This window comes from Lepidochelys olivacea, assembly GCF_965140295.1.
Source record: "Lepidochelys olivacea isolate rLepOli2 genome assembly, chromosome: 6".
In the NCBI taxonomy this organism is placed as follows: domain Eukaryota; kingdom Metazoa; phylum Chordata; order Testudines; family Cheloniidae; genus Lepidochelys; species Lepidochelys olivacea.
Window position 1 is genome coordinate 57,405,351 of NC_140416.1, and position 12,419 is coordinate 57,417,769.

At 42.3% G+C, this 12,419-nt stretch overlaps 1 protein-coding gene across 6 annotated transcripts in view; it reads right to left on the reverse strand.

Moving 5' to 3' along the window:
* CELF1 (CUGBP Elav-like family member 1) overlaps positions 1–12,419 on the reverse strand; it is a 104,063-nt gene that overhangs the window by 52,203 nt on the left and 39,441 nt on the right. The gene's annotated exons all lie outside the window — the stretch shown is intronic.

Sequence of the window (12,419 nt, forward strand, 5' to 3'; positions counted from 1 at the left end):
CCTACCAAGCCACATCAGGAGAAAACAAAAACCAGAGCAACACATATACTGACATGCAAAAACCACAGGATCAGCCACAACTTACTACACTGTAGTAAGTTTTACATACATGACATGAATGTCCACTGTTTACTTCCATTTATACTTGAGGTTTTAAAGTATGGTTAAGCCCTTTCATTAAACAGATTTTTACCGAAAAATTCCCAGGTTTTACAAAAAGTGTTATTCAGTTTTTTCTGATTTTCATCCTACTTTTGTATCATTCAAAAATATATTTAAAAATACCATTTTATTAGGAAAATACAATATATTGGATGAGATATATGTATTATAAGAATACATTAGTCTGGGCATATATGCAAAGCTGCCTGTTGAAGTAAGGCTATGTATTAGTCTAGAAGATACACACAATAAACAAACAAGCACACACGCAAACTCTGAAGTGCGTATACATCTGAACATACTGATGAATCTCAAGCCTACCATGTACACATTTCAAGCTGCTGGCAGATAACTGTTTAAAGATTTGACACACTAAAATGGAAAGAAAACGAAAATATGTACCAGAACACGTTTCAGAACACAAGTTTAAAAAAAAAAAAAAAAAAAAACAGGTGAAAAGGATGAAGTTGAGTGTATGCGCTGCAAATGGTGTAGTCAAATTATTAAATGTAAATATTTATAGGCTAATAGTTCTAAGTCTACAAGAGTAAACTGTTTATTGAAATGAAAAGTTTTATTTAGGGATTAGATATATTTTCTTAAACTCAGAGGTGACATTGTGTTTTGAGTTCTGTTTTCGTTCTGCAGCAAACCAGATTGATGAATGGAACTCTAAGCATTAATCTACTGAACACCTTTTCCCCCCGGTCTTTCTATCCACCAAAATAAACCCAAATTTTTCCCCCGAAAAATTATTAATAGTTTTTTCCATTGATTTTCACTTGTTTTTGTTGTTGTGGTAATAAACACTGATAAAGTCCCAGAAAAATTAAATAAAAACTGAAAACAAAGGGCCGTAAGTATGGTTTACCCTGTTACAGTGTTGCTAAATGGTTTTTACCTTGTATGTTTGTTTGCACTTTAATTTTGTTGCAGTTTCTTTGCACAAAATAAAGTTGTATTTTTGGAAACTCAAATTATCTTTGTTAGTTTACACCACACTTTACAAAATTCAGCAGAAGGCAATAACCCACCCATATTCAATCACCGTATACATGAGACGCACTATTTCATAGAAGCATCAGACAACACTACTATGGTTGACTGTTAAAATGGCCTTTTCAGGCCTCCCTCAACCATATAGCTCCACAGTTGGCTCTTCTAATAGACCTTGTGTCTGGCTGTTCAAATTCAGCAGACAGTCCACTTTGCTGCTTCACCCTGGCAGTAGCTTTTCCCCCTTCACCCCGCAGGTATTATGCAGTACACAACATACAGCTATAAGGATGGGCATGTTTGCCTCAGTGAGATCCAATCTAGTGAGTAAACAGTGCCAGTAACTCCTCAATCTACCAAAAGCAAAAAATCTGCCAAAATCTCTTTGGTGCCATCAAGGTGGCCAGTGTGTGGCTTCGTGAACTAGGGGAGCAAGGCATAGGCTCGGTCTCTCAAAATTACTACTGGCATTTCAACATTGCCAATGGTAACGTGTCAGTCAGGGAAAAATGCCACTGCCTGCAGCTTTCTGAAAAGTCCTACGTCCTTAAAGATGTGAGCATCATCTACCTTCCCTGACCAGCCCAGATTGATATCAACAAAGCTTTTCCGGTGAGCCACTAGCATTTGCGTAACTATTGAAAAGTATCACTTTCCATTGATTGATGTGCTTGGTGGCAGGGTTAGGTGGTGCCAGAAAAGAAATATGTGGATTATCGCTTCACCACAGTTCAAAAAGCCCACTGCTGCAAATCCATCCCCTATTTCCTGCACCTTACTGAGAGTCATAGTCTTACACAGCAGACGACGCTTAATGGACTTACATATTTGGATGACAATGGCTTTGACTTTCCAACTCCACACAGATTGCCCACTAACCAACAGCAATCCAGAACTGCAAGCTCCACAGTGTGATCACCACTTGTGTTTCCACTGTCAACAAAGCCTTCATTTTGGTGTCCCTGCACTGGAGGTGTGAGCAAGTTTGGCACAAATATCCAGAACATGGCCTTGTGGCTGCAGACGTTTGGATGCCATCCTTGTCATCCCAAACCTGCATTATGATGCGATTTCACCAATCTGGGCCTGAGAAACAAGCTCTGAAATGGCAATCAACTGTGTGGAGCTGCTCCATGAATGTCAGCAGCAACCTTGCATCTTTTTTTTTTTTTTTTTTTACTGTGTCCATTAGCACCCAGTTATCGTGCTTGAACATCTCTGCATCTTCCTCCTCACAGTCCCCGTTGTAGTAGTACTCATTCAAGTTTTGCGAATAGAGAAGAACTATGTGGCCTTTTAAAAAACAGTGCAAAAAGTATGGAATGGGGAAAGCATTATGGGATGGAGAAGTGGCATGATATGGACTTGACCTCTAGCTCCCAGAAATCCCGAAGCCAATCAGCGGTATTCCATAAGAACACTGCGAAAACGTCCCACAAGGCATTGAGCCAGATAGTGGCATGGGGCACAATGGAATACTCACCCATGGTGCACCACATTTTACCCCAACACAACCACTCATACGGTGTACGCACAGCACTGACGCAAGCACCCAAGTAAGCATGCCCTCGAGTGATATACTACAGTCAATGGCTGTACCATGATGGAACTTGCGTTGATTGAACTTGCTAGTGTAGAGATGGCTTCACTTTCATCCCTTCTGCCATGTTGCTCCTCATGACTAGAGCAGTTTCCTTCTTACTTTGAATCCTACCTTCAAACTAAGTTCCTGATAAAGCCTTTCAATGAAAACTGCTTGACACCTGGGAAAAATGCTTAGGCCTGAGAGTGGATTTTTACTTAGCAAGCTGTATATCACCACCCAATCTACACTGTAAGCCCCTTGGGACAAGGATCATTGTATTCTAGGCATTGTACAGTGTCAAGCACAATGCCATCTTTAAAATTATAACACTCCATCCAGGGTGTAAAAATGTGATGTCACTATTTAAAAAAATAATTAAAAAAATATTTACAAAACAGGAATGCCACCTGCCTAGCTACTGGCAATTTGTGGGGGGAAAAAGTGTTGCTCAGTATTTTAGTACACAAGAGAACAGAGAAAATTTCAGAGATTTACGGCAATTTCTACTGACTACTGATCTTGCATTATTAGTAAGAGCTTTAGATCCTTGTGTTTGATTTCACCTGTTGTAATGTGTGAAGTGTCAGTTGCATGATTGCATTTGATAGGCCACAGATGCCTAGAGATCTGTGTTCTGGGCATTGGCTTGCACATAAATTGGAGAAGAGAAGTGGTGGATGTTAGGAAGCCAGCTGATGAAGATTGGAAGGTGCAGTAGAGGCCCAGATAAGGGCAAGTGCACTCAGTATCTCTGGGCACATTACTATTGGAGAAGAGAATGGTGGTAAAACTCTGCTAAAGTAGCAGAGTCCACGGGCAGGTCTTCACTACCAGGTTAAGTTGACCTAAGTTACGCAACTTCAGCTATGTGGATAATGTAGCTGGAGTCAACATAGCTTAGGTCGATTTACTACATCGCGCTGGGTCAACAGGAGAAACTCTCCTGTCGACTTACCTTATGCTTCTTGTTCCAGTGGAATACAAGAGTCGACAGGAGAGCGATCTGCAGTTAATTTAGTGGGTCTTCACTAGACCCGCTTAATCGACCCCCGGTGGATCGATTGCCACAGCGTCATCCATGGTAAGTGTAGGAATGCCCTTAGGTTGCAAGTGGGAGACATTTAACATATTTTAGGTGAGGCATAGAGGTTGGAGGGAGGTAATGTCTATGGCCTGAGCTTGTGTTGATACAAAGCACCGTAGGAGGGTTCCATTTTGTTTACTAATGGGAGAGGGGAGGGTAGCGTTCCTCTTTTGGGTGTTTCTCATTAGTTGGAAGGAAGCTGTATCAGTTTTTGGAATTATACCCATTGTAACAGTCAGACCTGTTCTTTATCTAGGACAAAAAAGCGGGAGAGAAACTAAACTAATGAGAGGAACTCTGCATGGATACAAAATTTGCATCCTCATCTAATCCACGATCCACAAACATGGTCCACGGATATCTGCAGATATAAAGTGGATATCAGCAGATTTGCAGGGCTCTACTAATGAGCCTGATAAACAGCCTTTTAAGCTATGCTCTAATTCCAAAATCCTGCTGATTTTCAGTTTCCTGGTAAGGGTATGTCCTGTTCTTTGTTGCTGTTGGGAGAGTAAATTAGATAATTTGGGAAGTTACTAGCCTCAGTGACTATAGATATATGCCTAAACTTGGTCTTGAAACATGACAAGACTTTGACATAAGAAATCCCATCTACTTTAGGACAGGCCCCACGTAATCCATGATTCCACAGCAGAATCTCAGCTTTCATTTATAATGTTGTTTCTATATTTTGCTGTTGTGAAGAAAACCTTGAAAATGTAAACTTATGCACTGATTTCTTCCTGTATCTGCAGACAACCTGAAAATAGTAGTCTGAGAGGTATGAATTGTCCAATTCAGTTCAATGGACTGTTAACTCTGAAACCTAAAGATAATAATATACTTGTCAACACTTAACTATGTCACTGCTGATCATACTAGCAGAAACATGTAGCTAATGTGCTTATTCTGAAATTCCAAACTGCTTCCCCCATGCTCCTTCAGGCACAAAAAATGCCCTTTACCTAGCTGCCAACACATTCTGTTCCTTTTCCTGCTCCTTAACGTCTATGATATAGTTATGCATTTTCAATACAAAAATCTGTGGTGCATTGAAAACTGAAAATAAGGAGAGCGTACAAAAATAGCATCACAGAAACATAAGCCTGGAAGGGACCTCGAGAGATTGTCTATTCCATCACTCCAGGTCAAGGCAGAATTAAGTATACCTTGACTAAAAGAGTCAATTTTTACTATAAAAATAAACGACAAAGCTACTGTACCAATTGTATAATTCATATCAACTTAGTTGAAAACCTCCTTTTAAAATTGACATGAAACTCCCACAGAACTTCCAATCTCTGGCACAAGAATGCCACAAATTTAGGTCTACTTTACGTGTGCGTGTCCTCCCACCTCACAATTGGCCAGTTGCTCCCTCTTCATTTCAGCTAATGAAATGAGAACTTGTCAAGGAGGGTAATCTGAAGTGGGAACTAGTGCCTGGCTGAAGAGTTTCCAGAGCTCCTAGCTCTCTTGCCAGTAGGTGAAGCAGTAGCTCTTGACAGGAGAACAGGCAAGAGTCACTTACCCATTTTGCCTCTACAGGAAGATTTTGCCCCCAACTCCTCTAAATAAAGAAGGGTAAGATAACACCCAACCATCAGCTCATTCTTTCCTTTGGGGCAGAAGGGGAGGGAAGACAAGACAGATAAATAGTACAGATGAGACAGTATACAAAATCTATTTTCTAAAATGGAGGGAGCTGCACCAGGTTACCATATATACTTTACTTCTCTTAGACTGGAACAGAGAATAGCACAGAACAGATTTTTACTTGTTTATTGTTGTATGGAAATCTCTTCACCTTATGTGTTACCAATGAACTCATTTTCTGTAACTTCCCTGAAGGTATAACTCACAGTGTAGGCTGAAGAGACTTTTCAAACACTTAATTTCACTAACAGGTCACACAAGAAGCCCTTGAGTCAGCAGAAGCACAGAAAGAACCCATTTTGATCTTACTCTACTAACAGCCAGTAAAGGTGAAAATCCTAACATGATGCCCCAATATCAGTGGGATACTGGGCAGCCCAGTGTTGGCTGCCACATGTTCACCTGTCAGCAAAAGATGTGCCAAGACTCAATGCTTCTCCAGTCTCTGGCCCTTAAACTACGAGCATTACAGTAAATGCATTTACTTAGAACGATAAGCTAAGATGCTGCCATGCCCCATTCTCTCATGTAGTTGACATCTCAGAAGAGACTTTTTCCCATGACAGTTGTAATTGTAACACTACAAACTGTCCTAGTTAGCTCTTCACATAGAGTTCCTCTTCTCAACTCTACAACCAGACACACCAATCCCTTCCCTGCAGGTGCTTTGGCCAGCCCACTTCACAGGCTACCTCCACTCATCTCATATTGCCAGTTAGTTGTACCGTACAAACAATAGTTTATTTTTAAAATGCCAAACTTTTAAAGTAATTTAAAACTTAATGTTTGTGAAAGGTATTGAAGTCATGGAGATGAGATTTCTGTTTATGAATTTACTTGTGAGGGCATTCTGTGACAAAAAATTAAATTTCTGTGCACAATATTTTAAAATTCTGCAAATTTTATTTGTCAAATAAATGTGGAGCCTCCAGCATGGCACTGGGGAGCACAGGCCACTGGCTACAGAGAGGTGGGAGATCACTATGCAGCTCCCCCTCGTGACACAGACTCAACAGTGAGACTGCACCCAACCCTGACACAGTGCAAGGATCCAGCCTGCCCCAGAAACACACCAGGGTCCTGCCCCTCTGTGTGAACAGGCAGGCTCAGCGAGGCAGGATCCAGGGGGGAGGGATAGCTCAGTGGTTTGAGCATTGGCCTGTTAAACCCAGGGTTGTGAGTTCAATCCTTGAGGGGGCCATTTAGGGATCTGGGCCAAAAATTGGGGATTGGTCCTGCTTTGAGCAGGGAGTTGGACTAGATGACCTCCCTGAGGCTCTCCAGGCTCTAGACACAATGAACTGTTTCTCCCTGACTAGAGTCCCTTCCAACTCTGATATTCTATGATTCTAAGTGTGGAGGGGATTCAGGTGTGGGGGCAATCTGGGTGCGGGCAGCTCAGTGGGGGATCCAGGTGAGGGGGGATCTGGATGCACAGGGGCTTGTTGGGGGGTCCAGATGAAGGTGATTGGGGCACAGCGGCGGGTGGGTCGGAGGGGGATTGAGCTCGGCAGAAGGGTCTGGGTGTGGGGGCCTCAATGGGGGGGTCCAGATGCTGGGGGAGTGGGGCTCAGTGAGGTGGAGATCTGGGTGTGGAAGGCTCGCCATGGTGGTCCAGGCACAGGGGGTGTGGGACTCATCGGGGGTTGGGGGTTCTGAGTGCGGGGGTGTGTGTGAAGCTCGGCGGGAGGGTCTAGGTATGACGGGGTCTGGATGCACAGGGGTGGGCAAATAGCGGAGCAGCTCCCTGTACAGGGATCCCTCCCCCTGCAGCTGAGAAGCAATGGGTGCAGTAGAGTTTTCAGATTTTTCTGCAGCTGAGGGAGAAATCTGGGGGTGGGTCTGACCTGGCCCCGGATGCCACGCAGGGGAAGAGGAGGTCACGTCCTCCCCAGCCCAGCCGGGACTAGCAGCTGAGCCCGGCGCAGGGTAGGAGCCACCAACCGGGGTCTTTCCCAGTCCTTCCTCCTGCCACACAGTGATTTACCTCTCTGCCAGCTGCCCTGGGCACCCAAAATATACTGCTGGGGAGGGTCACATGACGGTTCTTGTGGCTTCCCTTTGCTTCCCCATCAGAAAGTCAGTTTTCTGTGGGGAAAAAAAAAATCTACAGGTGACATAAATTCCACATATGTGCAGTGGTGCAGAACTCCCCCAGAAGTATGAATTGTTACTGCACAGATTAGGGTGTCCATATTTCCCAAAGGAAAAATGGTACACCACGGCTACATCATGGATAGCCTGACACCCCCCTTCCTCTCCTCGTGCAGGGGTGGCCCGAGCTGCTTGCCCAAGGTTCTCCCCCCCCCCGGCCCCCGGTCCTCCCGCCGGGCTGGCATTGCTGCTTGTCCGAGCCCTGCTTCCCCACTCTGCGAGGTTGGGGCTGGAGTTACCACTCACACCACCCCCACATATTCCTCCGCACCCCACTTTTTTGACAAAAGTGGGCATTTGTCCCATTTGCTCTTGCCAACTGATCAAGTTAGCAAGAGCAAATGGGGCAAATGCACAGTTTTGCCAAAAAAGTCAGGATAGCTGGGACAGGGCTTAAAAAAAAAAGGACTGTCCCAGCCAAAACAGGACATATGGTCACCCTAGCACAGACAGTACCAATACACATTTCCTCCTCCTCTAGTGTGCCTCACATCTGCTCTAGAAGTGCCACCACTATTGTCAAGAGGTAAATTCAATCTGTGACACACTGAATCATTGGCTCCCTGCTGAGATTGCCAACAAGTGGGACAACTAGTGTCAAATTGGGGTAGTGCTTTTATGTGAAAGCTTATCTACTAGGAAATGGATTAAATCACCAATTCACTGCACACAGGCCAAACAGCTATCAAGACCCAATTTGCCAGTGACCTAAATGTCATTCCTAATAACATGAGCCATTCAGTCTCAACCCCTCCACACTAGAAAGATGAGGTTCATAAATTTCAGCAAATGTTCTCAAAACAAACTGTTTGCAATCCCTCTTCAGGCACACATACTCGCCGTCCCCCCCATCCCCGTCCCCCGCAGAAAAGCAGCCAAAGGGAGCATGCAGGAGATGTACTCAATCACCACCGACTGGGGTTGCAGGTGCTAGAAAATTCTACAACTCAATGGACCCCAGGCTCTAGACACAATGAACTGTTTCTCTAGTAAAAAGCAGCTGCAAGACTTTACCCGAACATTTGCTTTCATGGTGCACAGATTGCAGTTATTAAAGCAGCCTTAGGCTGCCAGCCCAGCACCTGACCTGCTACAGCTGTGTTTTCTATTTAACAGGTTGCAGAGTAGCAGCCGTGTTAGTCTGTATTCACAAAAAGAAAAGGAGTACTTGTGGCACCTTAGAGACTAACAGATTTATTTGAGCATAAGCTTTCGTTGAGCTACATCTCACTTCATCTCTAAGTTAGTCTCTAAGGTGCCACAAGTACTCCTTTTCTTTTTTCTATTTAAGTGACTAAAATGACAAAGGTTAAAAATCACATGGATGGGAGTGAGAAACTCTCCCTGGCAGGTCTGAAACATCTGCCAGTCTATCGTCACACTATTTCCTTACTGCACAACTACTAAAAAAGTAAACTCAGAAACTGCTATGCTGAGAATTCCTTCAGCTTCTCTCAAAGCTTAAGTTTGGGAGGATTCAAATCTCCTTCCATTGCTCTTTGGCTATATCACCATCATCATTTCCAGCACCCATAGCTCCTAAGTCTTTGTCTAAATGAGGGCAGAAGCAACAAAAATGTTCTCTTAGCACTGCACTCCCCGACAGTATCACTTAGAGAGTGAAACAGTCAATAAGAGCAACTGAGGAAGAAACCAGAGAAATAATTCCCAAGGGCAGCTAGCTACTCTCCATCTTGCAGACTCTGTTTTCTAAAGGGTTTTTGGACAGAAATCAAAGAGATAATTATTCACTGAATAGCATAAGACACAACTTAAAACTTTTATGAGATACAGGTTACTAACAAGAGAGAACAGTGATCCTGGTCAGCAACAATCTCCAAGTTTTAATTTAAAACTTCACACCAAATTAAGAAAATCAGAAGACTAAAAACAGAGATGCTACAAAACACTGCAGAGGCTCAACAGAAAAATTTTAAATGCAAAAGGTGAAATCTTTGTTAAAACTTCTGTACATATCCCATTACTGGAATGCATGGGAACTACCCAACTTCTCTTTTGAGTCTAATCATTTTCCACCAGTACCTGGTTTCCTGATAATAAATTAAACACTTAACACGTTTCAGTGAACCTTCCTGATGACTCTAACATGAACCTTCCTGATGACTCTAACCTGGATCATTTTGATCCTTTCCCAGTAAAGCTCTCTTCCTTTTGATAGCTTTAGAGGTTTTATTTTGGTTACTTAAGGTTAAAGATATATTGAAGGAATTACCAAAAAGTCAAATATCAAAGTTACTGGCCCTGAAAACAGCCACCTAAATTTGCCATAAATGTTCCAGTCTGTCCCAGATTGATAAATTTTATTTCTCCATTTTATCTGGCACATTTATTTACACCTCACTGACCTAAATAGGGGTGGGGAAAGCCTGTGTTGTCAGCCAATTCCTTTTGTTACCTCTTTGTCAGATGGTTAAGGAGGGCATTTAGCACAGAGGAATACTGAAACAGCTTTATTATATCCAGAATAGGTGAGTCTTGTATTATGGGATATCATACATATTTGATACACAAAATACAGCATAAATCTTGCTGAGGATGACTATAAGAAGATGACAACAGAGAGACATAAAACTGGGAGTTAATGGGGACAACTAGACACCACATAGGTTTGCTAGGGTAATTTATTGTGTCAAATCTTACAGGAGTAATAATCACACGTTTATCCTTTTCAGGGAGACATTGAAATGATGAAGAAACATTGCTATACGAACCCAAGGACAGTTGCATTTAGAGCGGAGATGTATTTATCTGTAGCTTTTACATTTCTCCCTGCCTTTGATTCACACCTACAGACAAATTAAGGTTAGTATGCCAAAGACAAACTGGGTTTGTGTCCTTTTTTGCTTCTTAGAGATAGAGAAAGAGGACGTGAAAGAAGTGTTGTTTTTTTTTTAAAAAAAAAAATTATATACATATTCAATTTCAGGTCCTGCCTAAGCTGAAAGACTATTTGACAAGTATACCACCAGGAATTCCAGCAAAAAATTCCCACTGGTGTTACCACTAGTCAGAATCCCAGTATAGACAAGGCTCTGGCAACTTTCAGTATTTTTACCACCATATTAGTTAAACCTACTGAAGAGTAAAATGGAAATTATGCTACCCAAAAGGAGAAAAGAATACAAATTATGAAATTTTGCACTAGAGTCTGAAACTAGGGCAAGAACTGGGTTTTAGAAGGGATATAAAAATGAGGACACATGGCGCACACAAAAGGAGAAGGAAGCAGTCAAAGTGGTATGGTAGCAAACAAGACAGCAGGAGACAAGGTAGGAAGTGATGGTAGAGGAGATAGAAGCATGAACAGAGCCTTAAAAGTGAGAACAGAGGCTGAACTTTCTATGGAAAGAGATGTTTCAGAGTAGCAGCCGTGTTAGTCTGTATCTGCAAAAAGAACAGGAGTTCTTGTGGCACCTTAGAGACTAACAAATTTATTAGAGCATAAGCTTTCGTGGGCTACAGCCCACTTCATCAGATGCATAGACTGGAACGTGTAGTAAGAAGATATATATAGATATAAATATACATACACATACAGAGAAGGTGGAAGTTGCCATACAAACTGTAATTAATTAGCCTCTTACAGTTTGTATGGCAACTTCCACCTTCTGTGTGTGTGTGTGTGTGTGTGTCTCTAGACAGGGGGGAGGCAGAAAGAAAAAGGTTGAGAATCCCTGGCCTAGAGAACATAGCACCCCACTGTATGAGACCTACATTGAGAACCAAAACTCTATTCAAAAGAAACACACCTTAGACCCAGATCTAAGCTTTAAAATGAGACCGTGGCCTAAATGTTCACTTTTTGACTTGTGGTTTTTAGGTAGGTTTACCTTAAAAAAAAATTAAAGGGACATCATATTTTTAAATTGGATAATTACAAACGTCCATTTTCTGATAATCATCCTTTAAATAGCCCAATCTAAGTTATGTTTTTATAAGAATTTAAAAATGTTAAAGAGGTTTTTCTTTCTTCCCTGATAATGTCTAGAAGATCTTCTGGGCAGGATTGAGAGCAACAAGTCTCAAGTTTCCTCCTTCCTTGCGGGCATCAAAACAACCATACAAGCTGTTTTGAAAAGGAGTTACTCATTAAACTGTTTCTCCAAATTGTCCCAAATGTAACACAGAACCAGTTAATTTTATAGTAACTTACAAAATCACCCATTATTCCAGCCAATTTTTATAATTTGTTTGCTCTCTTATCCTACTGAAATCCTTGCTTTGTATCTCTCTCTAGAAAGGTATTCATTTGTCAGTCCTCCCCAGGCGCACAAAGCCACTTCTTAATAGAGCAATGCAAACCATGCAGTTACAACACTTTAGTTTCGACAGACCTGTGCTAACACTTTTAACGCTTCAACTTACACCATTAAACAGTACAATTTCCCATGACGCTTCGCCAGAGGTCACGAATGCAGCAGGAAGATCTCCAGCAGTGTTCACTGAGGGCTTGTCTACACTTGAAACAGTACTGCAGCTGCACCGCTGTAGCGCTTCACTGTAAACACTGCCTACGCCAATAGGAGGGGTTCTCCCATCAGCATAGGTAATCCACCTCCGCAAGAGGTGGTGTTGTCTACAATGGGGGTTAGGACAGCTTACCTATATCATTCGGGGGTGTTAATTTTTCACACGCCTGGGTCATTTTTACACTACACTAACTTTGTAGTGTAGACCAGGCCTGAGACAGAGTAAGAGAGAGTAAGATAGGGGCTGAAGTTTTGATGCAGTAAGAGCAACTCAAGCTCTCAGACACATGCA